General features: G+C 47.3%; 1 long non-coding RNA gene across 2 annotated transcripts in view; it reads left to right on the top strand.

Annotated features, from left to right (window-relative positions):
- The first annotated feature begins 996 nt into the window (after positions 1-996).
- LOC121133812 overlaps positions 997-15,434 on the top strand; it is a 47,128-nt gene continuing 32,690 nt past the window's right edge. For both annotated transcript variants that reach the window (XR_005870808.1, XR_005870807.1), the window contains exon 1: positions 997-1,168. This is a non-coding gene — a long non-coding RNA (uncharacterized LOC121133812). The remainder of the gene's footprint in view (positions 1,169-15,434) is intronic.

Below are 15,434 nucleotides of genomic sequence, written 5' to 3'. Positions count from 1 at the left end.
GACTCCTGGGTTTTCTGGTTTCCCTTTCCCATCTCTTCTCTGGGGGAGCTGGAAGGCCATCTGGGAGCGCTGTATCCATTAAATGTGGCTTTTTCTAATTCGGTTTGATTTGAATTGCTGCATCGGGGAAGAGGCTTATCAGGGTGTAGACACTTTTCACCATAGAGCAGCTTGTCTCCCTGCTCTCTGGATATGAGTGTCCTGCATCCTTGCAGGGTTCTTCTGGCCTCTAACAGAGACCCTGGGAAAGCTCCTTGCCACCACTGAATCGACTGATACTCTGCCCTTTGGTGAATGGAGAGAGGGGACAGACTGCTCTTTCTCCCACCCAAGCCTGAAATGAACACATCTCTGCTGCTTGCTAGCTTGCCTGTGCTCACCTAGCTTTTTCCACTTATACTCCTCAGGGCTACCTGCCCAGGGAACGGTGCTACCAGTAATGGCCTGGGAGCATCAGTGAGCAATGAAGACTGCCCTCAACACCAGACATGCCTACAGGCTAGCCTGATCTAGGGTCTTCCTCAAGGTTCTTTCCAAATATCCTAGGCTGTAGTGAGTCGACATTTAAACTGACCGGCAGAGTTGGGCTCATCTCCCAGCATGTATCTTGGAGGAAGGTGGGACTCATCTTTTGTGTTCAGACATGGGGCCCAGTGCATAGTGTCAGTCTGTGGTACAAGTGGCAACTGTACACAGGAAGTGGCTTTAGCACCAGTGTTAATAGCTGAGTAGTTCCCAGCTAGTCTCATATCTGTCAGGCACAGAGTGGCCTTTGCCACACCAAAACATGACTGTAAAGCCAGCATGACTTGGACAGATGAGCAGGTGGGAAAACACTCCTGCTTCCAGACAAGGCTAAGAACCACATTTCAGGGTGTCGGATCTGAGCCACATGCCAGCCAGTGGCTTTTGGAGGTAGAGAAATGTATCCCCCCAGGCACCATTCTAGAATGTTCCATCTTACATCAGCAAGGAGCATCTGTGAGGTCACACTCAGCCCCAGTCACTGTGATTTCTGGCCTACTTGTGTCTAGTCAGTCACTTGGGAAGCTCACTGCGGGCTGGCACCCCCAGACTGGCAGATAAAACAAGTCAAGGGCTGGCTGCTGGAGGGTCCCAGGAGCTCAAAGGGAATAGTGCAAGACCACCAAACGCCAAGCCTGTGTAGGTAAGGGAGGCTCTAGTCTGGAGCAGAACTTGGGAGAACAACAAAGAGCAGGGGAGGGGTGAGAAAGTCGGGTGTGCTGGTGGGAGGGGAGTCACTGGGACAGGAGGGGCAGTCCCTCCTCCCTCCTTGAGCCTTTGAGCCCAGGTCAGGTCTGCTCATCTTCCCAACTTACTGTTGAGGACCTCCTAGAGACAAGCAGTGTGTGTGTGTGTGTGTGTGTGTGTGTGTGTGTGTGTGTGTGTGTGTGTGTGTGTGTGTGCGCGTGGTCGTGTCCTGTGTCCCATGTCCCCCCCTCCCAACCGCCACCCCTGGCTCTGTACAAGAAGCTGCAGGCTAAGCAGCCAAGCCCGGGCTTTGCACTTCTGGGACACAGGACACAGCAGTCTAGGATGACAGGAGGGGCAGCCAGGCCTCAGAAACAGGCCTCCAGCCAGATTCTGGAACCTTCTCCTACTGGTGATGAGGACTAGGATAAGTCCTGAAGTCACACTCCAGCAACTAGAAGCTGAGGCTAGGTAGGAGTGCCTAGTGGGGCAGAATTGCAGGCCCCGGGCCAGGGCTGAGGTAATCCTGTGTGTACTGGCTCTCTCCCCTGACAGGGAGCAGGTTCTTAGCTTCATTCCCAACAGGCTCTGGGCAGGAGTTTCTTTGGGACAAACACTGGTTGCCTCTAGGCAAGAAACTCCCAGCACTGGTTTGCTAATATTTGACAGAAAGTGGCTGACGCCCCCACATGCTGGTAACATGGTAACAGGGATGGCCTACTTGCTGGTGACAACATAGATAAGGATAGTCCATTTGCTGGTGCCTTCTTAAGGAGGTGAGAAGTCCTCTGACAGGAAGGGTTTGCCCTGCACCCTTGCTGCCCCATCTTTCAGAGTTGTAGGTTGCTCATTTCAGGATTCCCTTAACTACACAGACTGACACACACACACACACACAGACTCAGACACACACACACACACAAACATACACTAAGACACAGACTCACACACCCAGACACACACACACACACACACACACACACACACACACATATACACAGACCCAGACTCAGACCCCCTCATACATAAAAATGAAAGCTATGCCATCTGTTCAATTTTAACTGCAGAGCCCCGCAGGAAGCATGTTCTTGGGACTTTCTTCACTCACCAAGGGCCAGGGCTGGTGGCAACAGGGCATTCCCTCTGTGGTTCTGCTGCTGCAGCACCTGAAGGTCCCTGAGATAATTGTGTGGTTGGTTGGGGGGGAGGGCTGTGTGCTGCCAGTCAGTGAGAAGCCTCCAGTGGGGCTTGCTCTACCATTAACACACCCTCCTCTTCTCCTCTCCCCCTCCTCCTCTCCATTTTCAGAGTCAGACTCTTAAAGTTTGGTCCCAGGGGGGCAATTACAGGGCAGCTCCTGGAGAGAGGCAAATTTGGACACTCACTCCAAGAAGACTGAGGAAAGCAGGGCTGAGAGGGAGGAGAGGCAGGGGTGCAGGAGAGGGTCGGGAAGGCTGGGGGGAGTGAGGCAGAAGAGGTGCAAGAGGTATGGGCTGGGTGCACACTTTAATCCCAGCACTGGGGAGGCTGCAGGGGAGAGACGGGAGGGGCAGACAGAAGGGTGGGGCAGGAAGAGGTGGAGGTCAGACCTGGGAAGACTGAGTAAAGCAGGAGACCGAGTAGCTCAGATCTCTCATTTTCATCTCCAAAAATGTTCATCAATAAGATCTTAAAGATTTCTTCAACAATAACGGAAAGCTTTGTCTAGACACGAAGGAACACCTGTGGCTATTGTCTGTTTTCTCCCAAAGCTGCCGCCATTTGCTCACAGGTGGGGACATCTGCAGGGACACAGCGATCACATTGTGTGTTGGAGAATAAAGGAAGGGCATTCTGGAGGGAGGCCAGGGCCAGGGACATGGGGCTGGGGCAGTGACACCGGCCTGGCCTACTGAAACACACACACACACACACACACACACACACACACACACACACACACAGGAAGGACTGGAGTTATTTATCCCTAGGTCTTCCATGGTCCTGTCAATTCAAGATGTAGTTACTCAAAGACAGAGGTGAAGTAAGGAGCCCCTGGAGGAGGAGGGGGAGCTCAGCCGAAGGAGGGACTCCACACTCTGGGCGGCCGGCATCCTGACTCTCTACTCTGCCCCATTAGTACTCAGCAGGAGAGGAGGGGAAGGGGAGTGTGAGGGAGGGGGAGAGAGGGAGGAGTGAGAGAGAGGGAGAAGAGCTATATCATGTAGCCCTCTCCAAGTGCAGGGCCAAGCTTGGATCAGAGTCCCTGTGACGTTTGAGTTGTATGCATTCCCATGAGAAAACAGGCTTGGGGGTACCCAGAACTGTGTGCAAAATCCCACAACCTAAACCAGTACTCCAGCCTAGGTCTGGTCCAGATCCTAGAGCTCAGTCTCTCCCACCAATTCCCTGATACACACACACACACACACACACACACACACACACACACACACACACTTTTCTTTATATGCTGTTAGCTAGTAAAAATGGTTCCTCAAACCCAGACTGTAAACTATACACTAAGCCCCACCACTCAGGGATTGACCTATCCTAAAAATAGAAAGCATGTATCCTTATTCAGCAGCTTCCTCTCTCTGAATCCTCAAAACATCTCAGGGACCAAAATGTCAGAATTTCCTTGTTGAGGGGGGAGGGGAGGGGGAAGAATATCTTCCTGTCATTGCACCAGTCAGCCACATGGTGGTGCCATCGAGGGCCTGTCCAACAATATCAAGTGATTTGTGGATTGTTGGTGACTAGCTTGACCAGAGGCTTTTTTTTCTTTTTCTATTTTTTGATACTAGGATTGAACCTAGCACGTAGTAGACTTCTACTCCTGAGCCTAGCACATACTAGGCAAGCTTCTATCCCTGAGAAAAGCCCCCAAACTCCAGCTGCCCAGCACTGTCAAAAAGCAGCAGCAGCCAGGCCCTTTGGATTGTGAAGCTAAGCTTGCAAAAGTCATACTAGTGAGATGTGTCAAACTACAGTTTTTTAATGTGACCAAAACACGGCAAAAACATCGCAGACGGCTGAGTTTAATTACTGTGTGTGCCTGGCTGTGCTGTGGATGCCATTGTCTGCATGATTAATAAGGTGATAATTCACAGGCTTGCTATTGCTTCCATAAAACTTATTCTCCCTGCCGTTACTCAGCAAGTCAATTCCCTTCTATTAAGATTGTCACAGATTCATGCACAGCCTGCCGCAGAGATAAACTAGACCCAAATCGTTTGTATATCTCAGGCTTGGTTTGGAATACTCCCTTCTGCTGAGGTAATAGTATCTGCAATTCCCTAAAATTCTCGAAGTGAGGCTTTAGTCTTGGAAATTAGCCACAAGTTGAATACATCGTGATCGAACAATAGAGAAAGTCATAAAAAGAGGTAAGTGGGTTTTTGTCACTGTTTGCAGAAGATATTACAAATTTTTTGTTTGTTTTTTGTTTTACGAGACAGGGTTTCTCTGTATTGTTTGGAACCCTCTCTGTAGACCAGGCAGACCTCGAACTCACAGAGATCCGCCTGCCTCTGCCTCCCCGAGTGGGATTAAAGGCGTGCGCCACCACCGCCCGGCTACAAAATGTTTTAATGCTTCAATTTCATAACAATTCCGTCCCACTCATGGTGGCTGTCAGTCACTCTTATTGCTCTAAAGTAATTTGTGGGTTCAGCAGCTCAGCACACACTAAGGCGTCATCTCCCACTGGGCACAGTCTTCCTGTTCTCACTCTTTGCTGACTACGATTTCAAACTGCTAAATGGAAAACCTCTGTTACAGCCAATGGTTAGACTGTGTTTCATCTTTAGTTACTGTTAATCTTACTGTGCCCAACTTACAAATTCCACTTTCTCAAACACATGCATGCACAGGAAACAAAAATGTGTGTGTAGATCTATGGGGCTTTGGGTAGTAGATCAGTATTTATCCCTGGCATACAAAGGGATTTTGGGTGCCCATCCCACAGTGAGAGATGCTCTTTCAGCCTGGATTCTTGGTGGAAGGTCTAGGCCCTGCCCTGGATGAAATGACAGACTATGACACTCCCATGGAGGGCCTCACCCTGCCTGGGGAAAGGAGTGGGGTTTGGGGGAGGGGGAGATGGGGGAGTTGGCAGGAGGGCATGGGAAGAGTGGAGGGAGAGGAACCTGGGATTGACATGTGAAGCAACCTTGTTTCTAATTTCAATTTAAAAATTAAAAAAAAATCAGTTCCTTAAAAAAAAAGTGTGTGTGTGTGTGTGTGTGTGTGTGTGTGTGTGTGTGTGTGTGTGTGCAGGTCGCAGTGTGTTATCGGTGGTTCAGGCATTGGCTGAATGCCTTGGGATACTTCTACTATGGATGAAAGAGGGTGACGATATACATATTATGTTGGTTTGTTTTATGTCAACTTGACACAATAGAGTCATCTGAGAAGAGAGAACCTCAGCCGAGAAAATGCCTCCATCAGATTGTCTTGTGTACAGGTGTGGGGTACACATTTTGGACTGATGATTGAAACGCCCGGTCCACTGTGGACATTGTGACCCATGGGCTGGTGGTCCTGGGTTGTATAAAAAAGCCAACTGAGCAAGCCAGGAGGAGCAGGCACTCCTCCATGGTGACTGTTTCAGTTCCTGCCTCTTTGTTCTCTCCTTGAGTTCCTGTCCTGACTCCTTTAGATGATGCACTGTGATGCCCAAATGAAAGCTAAATGAGTCCTTTCCTCTTCATAGTGCTTTTTTTTTTTTTTTTTTTTTTTGGTTTTTTGAGACAGGGTTTCTCTGTATTGTTTTGGAGGCTGTCCTGGAACTCGCTCTGTAGACCAGGTTGGCCTCAAACTCACAGAGATCCGCCTGCCTCTGCCTTCTGAGTGCTGGGATTAAAGGCGTGCGCCACCAGCGCCCGGCTTCACAGTGCTTTTGGTCATGCTGTTTTGTCAAAGTAATAGAAACCCTAATTGAGACACCCATGAAGAGACTTGGGTTTGCTTGTGCTAGACAGGTGTTGGGATGCTAACCCTGTGTGTGTGTTACCTTCTGACTTTCTTTTGTAGTGAGTGCTATTCTTTATGATTGGTTGCATTTTTAAAATTCAGTGACACTTCAGCACTTTCCTTCCTGTAAGGAGTTTTCCTTTTTTTTTTATTTTTTGGGACAGGGTCTCACTATATAGCTCTGGCTGGCCTAGAACTCACTATATAGACCAGGGCTGGCCTCAAACTCACAGAGATCTACCTAACTCTGCTTCAAGAGTGCTGGAATTAAAAGTGTGCAGCACCAAGTTCAGATCGTGCAAAAGAATTTTTCACTCACCTTACACATGTATGGCAAAGACACCGGTGGCTGGGGGATAACTCTGTGTTGTCCTTACACATTTCTATAACAAAAGTAGGCATAAACTCAGACTCTAAGCCCAGCTTTGATGATCAGAATTCTAATGTCGTCAGATTCCCATCCTAGAGCACAATCTCTACATAACCCCTTCTTCCCTAGTGTAGAACCCGGCTGTTTCACAAGTGTCACTCATGCTTTGAGATTACCAAGAGGGAGGCTATTCAGGTTATCCTGGGCATGTCTGATCCAGTTGGAGGAGCCATAACAGAAGAGTCCAGACAGACCTGGCTTGGAAGGTACCAAACTGCTGTGTTGCTAACTGTCTATGGAGTCTAGTGGCCGAAGGACGGCCTCAAGCAACACGCAAGTTGCCAGATGACCTGCAGTTACCAAGGAAGCAGCGGATTCTAGTCTTGTACTACAAGCTTGAGGAAAGTCAGGCAGTGAACCCCACATAAGGGAAGACAGAGCGGAGAGCCTGGCGAATCCCGGAGCAGAGGCTCTACTTGGCCGTGTGTGGACTTCTGACCCACAAACCTCTGGGGTGATAGAATCGAGGACCCTTCACGTCAGCGCTGTTTTTTGGTGTGGTCTGCCCTCCGAAGGCTCATGTGTGAGAGGTTCAGTGTTTTGTGTGGCTCATGTTGAGATGTTGAGACCTTTAAGAGATGGGGCTTAATCGGAGGGGAATGCTTTCTGCGGGGTTCTACCTTCATGAATGCATAACCACAAGAACATTATTGTAAACCCGACGCATCCCTGACTCCTTTCAAACATGCTCCCACCATCGTGATATCTTCCTCCACATGGTTCCCCATCAGAGTCCAGCCAAGAGCAGAATCACACTCTTGAGTATCCAGAACTGCGGGATAAATTTAGCCTCCTTTATCATTAAAATACCCAATCTCAGCTGGGCAGAGGCTGATAGCTCTCTATGAGTTTAAGACTAGTCTGGTCTACAGAGTGAGTTCCAGGACAGCCAGGGCTACACAGAGAAACCCCATCTTTAAAAAAACCAAACCAAGCCGGGAGGTGGTGGTTCATGTCTTTAATCCCAGCACTTGGGAGGCAGAGGCAGGTGGATCTCTGAGTTCAAGGCCAGCCTGGTCTTCTGAGCTAGTTCCAAAACAGCCTCCAAAGCCACAGAGAAACCCTGTCTCAAAACAAACAAACAAACAAACACCAACCAAACCAAAAACACATCCTACCTCAGGTATTTTAAGGAAGTGGGGAGTCTCAGTCTTGTCACTACAAGGTTGAAGAGAGTCATATGGCTTGGAAATGGGATTTGCCAGTGGCTGGCGTCAGCTTGGAAGAGGACGGATCTTCAAGCAAGGGCAACAGAGCAGAGGAACACTGAACATGCTAGAGCAGCTACCAAATTATATTGTTTGTTCGCCAGTGTAAAAATCCACATGTGGCTCAGACCCCAGTTTTGTTTATGTCTCTCCCCACAACACACTCCTTTCATGGCCATGTCTTTGCCCTGATAAAGGGCGTTTCCATGGTCCTTCTCCCAAGACTATGGCTCTCAGTCAGGGGCCTCAGGGAGAGCCCACCATGTTCTAGGGTCCCATGGTCACCTTCCTCTGAGCACTAGATTTCCTAGTGTATTTCAATCCTACCTGCCCCTCGGTGGCGTGTCTCCAAGGCTCCCTCCTGGAGCTACTGCACTATACTACTTTGGGAGACCTTTGTCAGGGATGGATGATATTTTACACAACTGCCAAGGACAATATTCACCCTTCTAGGGTCTCTGCCGTTTGCACTGGGAAGTGGATTCCCATCCTTCCCCTTGCACTGCATGAGCTGGCAACTGTAGACTTGATGGAGAGCTCGTTCCAGAGGGTGGGCCAAGGGAATCCAGGGGAAGGACCATTTGTCATTCTTGGCTCATCTTTCCAGGATCATATCCCTGAGATTTGAAAAGGGGGGGTGGAGAGGGGTGTCCTTGGGCTTCTTTCCTTCAAAGAGAACTCAGGTGGGTCTTACTCCTGTACCGTGCCCTACCTCTGAGCAACTCTGGTGGTGCCCGCTCCTCGGGATCTGGGTCACAGTCTGGGAGTGATCACCAATGCCAGTCATCACTGCGTAAACATCAGTCTGCACCCCCAAATTCCCTGAGTTCCCTATCGTCTGTGTGTTGTTGTTGGTCCCATGGAATTATGCCAGCATACCAAGCGGTGTGTGAGGAATGAACATAAACAGGGCAATGAGCTGCTGATAGCCACTGCCCCTTTCCTTGGCTCTGTGGAGATGTCCTCTGAGAATTTCTTCATACTCCCGTCTCCTTCATACTTCATTCACCCTCTCCTTCTAGGCCATGTGACTCAGAGTACGGTTCCTGGAGGAGCTGAGGTCTGGAACCTCTGGGTCTTGAGGGATGTTTGTGGAGGATGCTACTTTCAGAACTGCCCACAACTTGAACAACTTGAGCATCCTAGTCCCTCACATTGTTCATGGTGAGATTTCAGGACCTGATCCTGCTGGGTGACTTTGCTGGGTGACTGCTGAGGCATAGGTACCTTCCATCTCCATTTTTCTTGGAACATTTCTCCCTGTCCCAGACACTGTGGTGTGAGGAAGTCCAGGCAACATAGAGAAGCCGTGAGTCAGTGTTCTGGCCGACGGCCCAGCTCAAGTCCTCACCACCAGTAGTGTGACTGCCACACACACGTCACGGAAGAGCCTTTCTCTGGTCCCAGACAGAGAGCAGGAAGCCCACAGAAACCGCAGAGGATAATAACTGATTGGCATACCCTTTAAAAATTAACCTATTTGTTTTGAGATAGTTGTAGCTGAAGTGAACAATGCTGGAGAGATTCCCCTGTACGCTCCACCAGTTCTGCCAAGGGTAACGCCCTGCAAAACTACGATATACCCACAAAGCCAACATACCCACAACACTACAGTCCCACATCTGCTTCCTGGTGTCCTTTTATATGAAGCCTGTGCTTCCTCCCCTCACACCTGTCCTTAACTCCTGATGATCATAACACTGTGTGTGTGTGTGTGTGTGTTTAATTTTCCATTTTAAAAGTAAGTGGTACCTGGATGGAATCACAGTGTGTGACTACTGTTTGGGAGTTGGCTTCTTTCACTCAGAATGACTCTCTGGAGACTCATCCAAATTGCATGTGTATTAGCTTGTTCTTTTTGTGGCTCATCCTTAAGCCTTCACTTGTTGACTATTGGGCTGCTTCCATGATGAATCTCTTACAAACCAAGCTGTTCTGAGCTCTCATGGGCAGACGTTCATGTGAACAATATACGTCTTCGGTTTTCTGGGATAAGTGCCACGGTGTAACTGCTGGGTCATGTGGTAGTCACACCCTTCATTTTATAAGATGCCAAACTGTCTCCCAGAGTGGTGTGCCATGTCAGATTTCCTTTTCTAGTCCTCTTAGCCAGTGTTTGTTGTTAATTGTGGTGAGATATGCGTGACACAAAATTTACCATCTTAGTCATTTCTGAATGGAGATCCAGCGTAGCCTGACTCTAGAAGCCTTTCCCTCTTGCCAGTCTGAACCTGCTCTTACCAAACACAAACTCCTCCTCCTCCCTTCCCATCATCCTCCCTTCCCACACTGTCTGGCCAACCTCCACCCTACTTCCTGTTGCTATCAGTGTGTTGTCCCTGTCAAATGAGTGGCTTCTGATACTTGTCCTTCCATGCCTGGCTTGTTGCATTCAGTACACTGTCTTCAGGGCTCATCGGTGTGGTAGTGTGTGTCAGAATTCCTTTCCATTGTGTGGATATACCATGGTTTTTAATGGAGCTATCCACCTATGGACACTTGAGTTTCTTCCTCATTTGGGCTATTATGGATAACGCTGCTGTGAGCACAAGTCTAAGAATAGTTATTCAAGATCTTGTTTTCAGTCTCTGTAAGTACCATGCTGTAGTGGCCTAACTAAAACTGCCCCTCTCCCCTGTGGCCCAGAGGGAGTGGCACTATCAGGAGTGTGGACTTGCTGAAGTAGGCTAGGGAGTGTGCAGTGAGCCTCAGAAGTTCAAGCCAGTGCTCTTCCTGCTGCCTGCCAGTCAGGATGGAAAATTCGCAGCTCCTTCTCCAGCACCATGTCTGATTTCATGCCACTGTGATGACAGTGGACTAAACTGTAAGCTGGCCCCAGTCAAACGTTTTCCTTATAACAGTTCCCGTGGTCATGGTGTCGACACCCTAGCTAACACTTAAGTCCAGAAGTGGGATTGTTGATCATGATGTGTCTTTCAGTTTCTTTTCTTTAGTATTCATATGTGTAAGCACATGTTCATGTGTGTGCAAGTGTGTGTGTGCTTGAAAAGTAAGTGGAGCCATCTCCCCATAGAGCAGGCTTTGTGAGTTTTGAGGAACTGAATTATTTAGTGGGTATGAGGTGCTATCTTACTGTGGTTCTGACTGCATTCCTTGTAATTGCTTAATGATGCCAAGCTCCGCCCCTCTCCAACACAACCCCATGCTTGTCACCATTTGTGTGTTTGGTAAGACTTTTATGCAAGCCCTTTTCCCGTTTTTCAACTTCTTTTGGCTGTTGCTATGCTGTGGTGATTCTCTCTGTAATCTATATAATAGCACTTTATCAACTATGTGACTTGCAAACAACCCCCTCTCCTCAATGGGTCTCCTCTTCAAGGCATAGTAGGTTGCATCCTTTGACCCATGGGCTTTCAGTTTCCATGTGGCCTGACTTCCTTAGTTTTAATTTAATTGCCGTTGCTGTTAGTGTCATGGTCAAAACATTTCTGTCAAACCCAAGGGTGTGGAGCACTTGGCCCATTATATCATCTAAGAGATCTATGGTTTTTAGCCCTTAGAGTTAGGCCTCTGACACATTCAAGCTCACTGTCCTGTATTTTATAAGGAAGGGCCTGCCTTTTTTGTTGTTTTTGGTTGTTTTGCCTTTCTTTCCTTTTCTTTTTCTGCTTATGTCTGACCATTGTTTGTTAAAGGCCTGTCTTTCCCTCATTGAAGAGTCTTGGCATTATTCCTTATTTACTCCACCCTCTGGGATGAAATGTTGCCCCATTGTAGAGCTGAAACTAAAGCCAATTTTAAAAAGAAAATGATTTGACTCAATATGGGAGAGTTCTGGGCTCTCGATTTTATTTAAGTGGTCCATGTGTCTGTCTTTCCACCAGTGACACACCGTTTTAATGCTGTAGCTTTGTAATTAGCTTTCTAAACAGGAAGCATGAAGTCTCCAGCTTTCTTCTTTTTCAAGAGTGTTTCGGCTACTTGGGGACTTTTGAGACTCCATATAAATTTTAGGATTAGCTTTTGACGGAATGATAATTGGGATTCCTTAGGATTCATTACATCCATACACTGCCTTGTATATTATCACAGGCTCTTGGGAACAGCTTGTTCTAAAAATCATGGACTGCTCACTGGGACTACAAGGAAACTGAGAAATCAGGACAAAAGCCTAATGTCTTGGCCTTCACTTTGCTTTTGTCACCTTTATTTTTAGTCACCCACTCAGCTCTGTGTGCAAGCACATTGATCACTCAAGGAATGTCCACCTAGAAGTCAGGGCTACCTGAATTTTGAGGCAGAAGGCGCAAAGCATCACTGTCCTAACCCTGCAGGCAACCAGAGTTCCTGAGACAGCAAGGCCCCAGAGGCAGGACAGAGTCTCCCAAGATGGAGACAGCTGTCCACCCCGATGGAGAGGTAACCCCTGTATCATGTCATCTTGTGGGAATACAATTGGTCCCCTCGGGTGTTCACTGCCATCAGTAAATGGGCAGTGCGCCAGGTCATTTTGTAGGTCAGGAGTGGAGACAATAATCAACATGGCCGCACTTGAGCAGGTCTGCTTACTTGTACACACCCCTTCGCCTTGCCCGATACCTTCTCTATTTAAAACTGAAGCTCGCTCACCTTTAATCCCAGGACTCAGGGAGGCACAGGCAGGTGGGTCTCTGAGTCCAAGGCCAGCCTGGTCTACAGAGTGAGTTCCTGAACAGCCAGAGTCACACAGAGAAACACTGTCTCTAAAGAAAACAAACAGAAAAACTAATCCCCCAAAACCTGAAGCTCTTCTTGGCACAAACCTGGGGTCCCAGACTTCCTTATTTGTTCCTTTTCTTCCCCGCTCACAAAATCTGCCTCTTCTGCCTCCTCTGCCTCCACCATTACTCCTCTCCTTAACTGATGTATGCATTGGTGCCTGAGCCCAGACTGGTGGGGCTGCCAGAACCAGGGAGTCTGTCGTAACACTCCAGTTACAGTATTGACGTTTTAACAAATACTTTCTCTCAGTCCACTTTTTTGTGCCATCTTTAATTTCTTTCAACAACATTTTGTTTTCCTTCTCCTTGATTTAAAAATTTATTAAAATATTTTATTCATTTCACCATTGTCATAAATAAGGCTCTCTTATTTTTTAATTGATTTTCGTCTAGTTGTTCTGTTTCTGAAGGGAGATACTAAAAATCTCCTGCCATTTACTGTAGAGTTACCTATTTCTCCCTTCAGTTCTGTCAATATTTTCTTCAGGTATTTAGAAGCTCTGCTGTTTGGTGCCCATATATTCATAATTTTTTAACCTCTTCTTGAAGGATTGTGTGTATGTGTGGTGTGTGAACACATATTGGCATGTGGGTGTAACTGCAGGGATGTGTGTGTGTGTGTGTGTGTGAGTGAGTGTATGCAGGTCTGACATCAGGGCTAATGGCAAGTGTCTCTCCTTGATGGCTTTCCACCTTTATTTTTGAGATAGGGTCTCTCACTAAACCTAAACTCATCATTTGGTAGGTTGACCGGCCAGTTTACTTTAGAGGTCTGCCCGACCCCTTCACAACCCTGGGATTACAGACATGTAGTACCATACCTTTTTTTTTTTTTTAAACCAAACCCAGGCCCTCAGGCTTGCATGGAAGACTTTTACCAACCTATTTTCACTGGTTCTTGATCTTTCCGAACTTTTTATCAATGTATGGTTTCCTTCTATGCCTTAGTGTTTGTAGTGTGTGTGTGTGTGTGTGTGTGTGTGTGTGTGTGTGTGTGTGTGTGTGTGTGTTTGATAAGAGACTATGCCTAGTACTGGTATAGTGACCCCAGATTCTTTTTAATTACTGTTCCTACGGATCACTTTCCTCCATCCCTCCTTTGAAAAGCAGAATATCTTTTGTTTTGTTTGTTTTCTTGGTTCTGTTTTTGTTTTTCGAGACAGGGTTTCTCTGTATTGTTTTGGAGGCTGTCCTGGGACTCGCTCTGTAGACCAGGCTGGCCTTGAACTCACAGAGATCCGCCTGTCTCTGCCTCCCAAGTGCTGGGATTAAAGGCGTGCGCCACCAATGCCTGGCTGAAAAGCAGAATATCTTTTATTTGCTCTTTAACAATATCATACATATAAATCATGAGCTTTGATCATGTCCACTGCCAGCCTCCCCCTTCCACTCCCTCGGACACTCCCAGCATGCTCCTCTCCCAACTTCATGTCTACCACCTGATAGCCCACGGAGTCCGTTTACTGCTGCCCACTGCAAGACTGACCCAGCTCATCTGCTTTATCTTCGGGGACCATCAGCTGCCGTGAGTTCGTGAGTGCAATAGATTTGCTGTGTACAGAAGACAGAACTCTGCAGAAATAGTTGACCTGACCTGATGAGAGCACTCAGACCCTAGTAGTAAAGCGGGGGAACCAGCATCGGACCAAAACAATTCCTCTGAATGTGGGTACCAGCTAGGAGGCCAAGGCAGTCTATGGAACCTCTAACAGTGGAGCCAGTGTTTATTCCTAGGTCACAAATGGACTTTGGGAGCCCTTTCCCTATGGAGGGATACTATTGCAACCCAGATAGGGCCTGGACACTCCCCCTCCCCCCATGATGTGATGGACTTTGATGATCCCCATGGAGGGTCTCACTATCCCTGGGGAGTGGGTGGCGGGTGGGTTGGGGGTCGGGAAGCTTGGGAGGATGGATGGGCGAGGGAATGGGGGGGCAGATATGTAAATAAAAGTGTTTCTAAAAATAAAAATATTAAAAAAGAAGATCCTGCTATTGTGTTTGTAAAAATTATTTTATGAATCTCAAAACTTTCTCTTGGTGTCTTGGGTCCTCATGATTGTTTTCCCCTGTGTTTAACTGGCTTTTATGATGCTACACTTGGATTCACTTCTCAGTTTTGGTTGCATGTATCCTACAGGGTTTTTTTCTTTACTGTTACTATGGTAATTACAGAAGATCTAAAGTTAAAAAAAATTCTTCTATTCTCAGAAGTGCATGGAACCTTCTCTAAAACTGACTGCATTATAGGCCACAAGGCAATACTCAAGAAATGTAAAAATGAAAATAATCCCCAATGCATCCCAGTAGACCACTGTGGAATACAGCTAACCTCAGAAATACACAGATACATTGAGACTGAACAACACACTGCTGAATTAAAAGTGGGTTGAAGAAATCAGACAGGAGAATTTAAAAACTCTTGGTGGTCAAATGAAAGTGAGCTCCAAAGCTCGCAGAACCTCCGAGACACAGCCAAGGTGGGTGTAAGAGGGATGTTTACAAGGACTCACATTAAAAAGTCAGGGATCTCCAGTCACCCTGGGTACACCTCCAAGCTCTAGAAAACCAAGAAGAGGTGAATTCAAGGGCAGCAGGTGGCCAGAAGTCAGTGAAACAATACTAAACTAACTAATCAGACAAGAAGCTGGTTATTTGAAAGGATTGTCAAGCTGGCTAACCCAAGCCAAACACACTGATAGACAGATTCAAAATTAATAAAATTAGAGATGGAAAAAGGAGTTGTTACCATAGATCCCAGTGAAATCTGGAAGATCTGGGAATGCTAAGAATACTCACATTACAACAACCTGGAAAATCTAGAAGAAATAAGTTTCTAAGGGCATGTCCCCTAGTGAAGTTAAAGTCAAAATCTAGAAACACCCTGAATGGACCAATAAGAGCAAA

Source organism: Mesocricetus auratus, unplaced genomic scaffold (assembly GCF_017639785.1).
Source record: "Mesocricetus auratus isolate SY011 unplaced genomic scaffold, BCM_Maur_2.0 Super-Scaffold_4256, whole genome shotgun sequence".
Classification (NCBI taxonomy): Eukaryota; Metazoa; Chordata; class Mammalia; order Rodentia; family Cricetidae; genus Mesocricetus; species Mesocricetus auratus.
This window is presented reverse-complemented; position numbering and strand designations above follow the sequence as displayed.